The sequence below is a fragment of the Triticum dicoccoides genome, chromosome 2A, assembly GCF_002162155.2.
Source record: "Triticum dicoccoides isolate Atlit2015 ecotype Zavitan chromosome 2A, WEW_v2.0, whole genome shotgun sequence".
Taxonomy (NCBI): Eukaryota; Viridiplantae; Streptophyta; class Magnoliopsida; order Poales; family Poaceae; genus Triticum; species Triticum dicoccoides.
Genome location: NC_041382.1, coordinates 134,359,397 through 134,362,332, shown reverse-complemented (window position 1 = coordinate 134,362,332; position 2,936 = coordinate 134,359,397).

Sequence of the window (2,936 nt, the reverse complement as noted above, 5' to 3'; positions counted from 1 at the left end):
GTAAAGTGACTTGCGCTAACGAGATTGAACGAGGTATTGGGATACCCACGATCGAGTCTCGGGTAAGTAATGTACCAATTGACAAAGGGAATTGTATACGAGATTGATTGAATCCTCGACATCGTGGTTCATCCGATGAGATCATCGAGGAGCATGTGGGAGCCAACATGGGTATCCAGATCCCGCTGTTGGTTATTGACCGGAGAGTCGTCTCGGTCATGTCTGCGTGTCTCCCGAACCCGTAGGGTCTACACACTTAAGGTTCGGTGACGCTAGGGTTGTTGAGATATTAGTATACGGTAACCCGAAAGTTGTTCGGAGTCCTAGATGAGATCTCGGACGTCACGAGGAGTTCCAGAATGGTCCGGAGATGAATATTTATATATAGGAAGTCAAGTTCCGGCCATCGAGAAAGTTTCGGGGGTAATCGGTATTGTACCGGGACCACCGGAAGGGTCCCGGGGGTCCACCGGGTGGGGCCACCTATCCCGGAGGGCCCCATGAGCTGAAGTGGGAGGGGAACCAGCCCCTGGTGGGCTGGTGCGTCCCCCATGGGCCTCCCTCTGCGTCTAGGGTTGGAAACCCTAGGGGTGGGGCGTCCCACTTGGCTTGGGGGGGGCAAGCCACCCCCCTTGGCCGCCGCCCCCCTTGGAGATCCCATCTCCTAGGGGCGCCCCCCCTAGGGGTCCTATATATAGTGGGGGGAGGGAGGTCAGCCGCACCCTAGCCCCTGGCGCCTTCCTCTCCCTCCCGTGACACCTCTCCCTCTCGCTAAGCTTGGCGAAGCCGTGCCGAGATTACCGTTGCTTCCACCACCACGCCGTCGTGCTGCTGGATCTTTATCAACCTCTCCTTCCCTCTTGCTGGATCAAGTTGGAGGAGACGTTTTCCCAATCGTACGTGTGTTGAACGCGGAGGTGCCATCCGTTCGGCGCTAGGTCATCGGTGATTTGGATCACGACGAGTACGACTCCATCAACCCCGTTCTCTTGAACGCTTCCGCTCACGATCTACAAGGGTATGTAGATGCACTCCCCTTTCCCTCGTTGCTAGATAACTCCATAGATTGATCTTGGTGATGCGTAGAAAATTTTAAATTCTGCTACGTTCCCCAACACCCGCCGCTGTACGGGGCTCCGCCGTCGGCGACCTACGGCGCATCCGGCTCGGCTCCGCTGCCCTCGCTGGCGTATGTCGACGCCCCACCGCTGGCGCCCTCTGGCGTGGCCCCCCATGCGCCCGTTCACACGTACTGGGCGTACGGGGCTCGGCCCGCGTACGGACCTCCCTACACGGCTCCACAGCTGTATGGCGAGTATCCACCGCCGTCGCTGAGCGGCGATTACAGCTTCCCCATGGCGTCTCCGTCCCCCTCGCCGGCCCTGCCGCCGGCGCCCTGGGACCCGGTGCTCCTCACCGAGCTGCATGCCGCTTCTACGTCGAACAACTACACTGGAGGTGGTGATTGGTACATGGACACCGGTGCCACGGCTCACATGTTCGCTCATCCTGGTAACCTTGCCTCCTTCACTCCTGTCTCCACCGACCGCCGCATCATTGTTGGCGACGATTCCACACTTCCTATCACACATGTTGGGCACACTTCTTTTCCTTCTAGTTCTACTCCATTATCTTTGTCTAACATACTTGTGTCACCTCATCTTATTAAGAATCTTATTTCCGTTCGTTGTTTCACTCGTGAAAATCCTGTTACCGTTGAATTTGACGAGCTTGGTTTTTGTGTCAAAGACGCTCGAACCAGGATGGTACTTCACCGATGTGACAGCCCCGACGAGCTCTATCCGGTGCACTCGCCTTCATCCTTCACCACCGCACCGGTTGCTCTCTCCGCTGGCGTCGATCTCTGGCACGCTCGCTTGGGTCATCCCAACCTAATCACACTTCGTCATATTCTTAGGAGTTTCAGTTTCAGTTGCAATAAAGTCGAGGATCACACTTGTCATGCCTGTCGAGTCGGTAAACATGTTCGCCTGCCGTTTAATAATTCCACTAGCATTGCTTCTTTTCCTTTTCAGTTGATTCATAGCGATGTGTGGACTTCTCCGGTTCCAGTAACTCGGGCTATTTATATTATCTAGTCATTCTTGATGATTATTCTCATTATGTGTGGACTTTTCCTGTGCGCAGAAAGTCTGATGCACTCTCTACCTTGACGGCTTTTTACTTCTATGTCCGCACGCAGTTTGAGCGTCCCATCCTTGCGCTTCAGACGGACAATGAAAAAGAGTTCGACAACCTCGCTTTCCGCACCTTTTTGTCGATCACGGCACAGTTTTCCGCCTCACATGCCCGTACACTTCACAGCAGAACGGTCGAGTCGAACGCGTCCTTCGCACTCTGAATGACTGTGTTTGCACGCTCCTGTTTCATGCCAATGTGCCGCCTCGTTTCTGGCCGGACGCACTCGCCACTCCATCACTTCTCCTTAACATTAGACCCTGCCGCCCACGGTGGAACTACGCACCTCATCATCTTCTCTTTGGTACGCCCCCATCTTATGACGGCTTGTATATTTTGGCGTGCCTTTGCTATCCCAGCACTGCCGACACTGTTTCTCACAAATTTGCACCTCGATCTGTCGCTTGCATCTTCATTGGCTACCCCTCCAACTCCAAGGGATATCGGTGCTACGATTCCGTCTCCCACCGTGTGTTCACTTCCCGGCATGTTTACTTTGATGAGCATGTGTTTCCGTTTCACCAGGTACCCCCGACTGTTCCTCCCGCTATTGGTGACGCGGGCTCCTCGACGCCTCTCCCAGGGTGCTCGCGCGCCTCGCTTAGCGCGCCCCTGGCTTTGAGGCGCGCCCCCCGCATGCGGCGCCTCCTACAGCCGTGGCACCCCCGACATTGGTGCCCGCGGCCCCCGCGGCTCCTCCGGCGCCTGCGGCTCTCGCGGCGCCCCGGGCGCCCCCG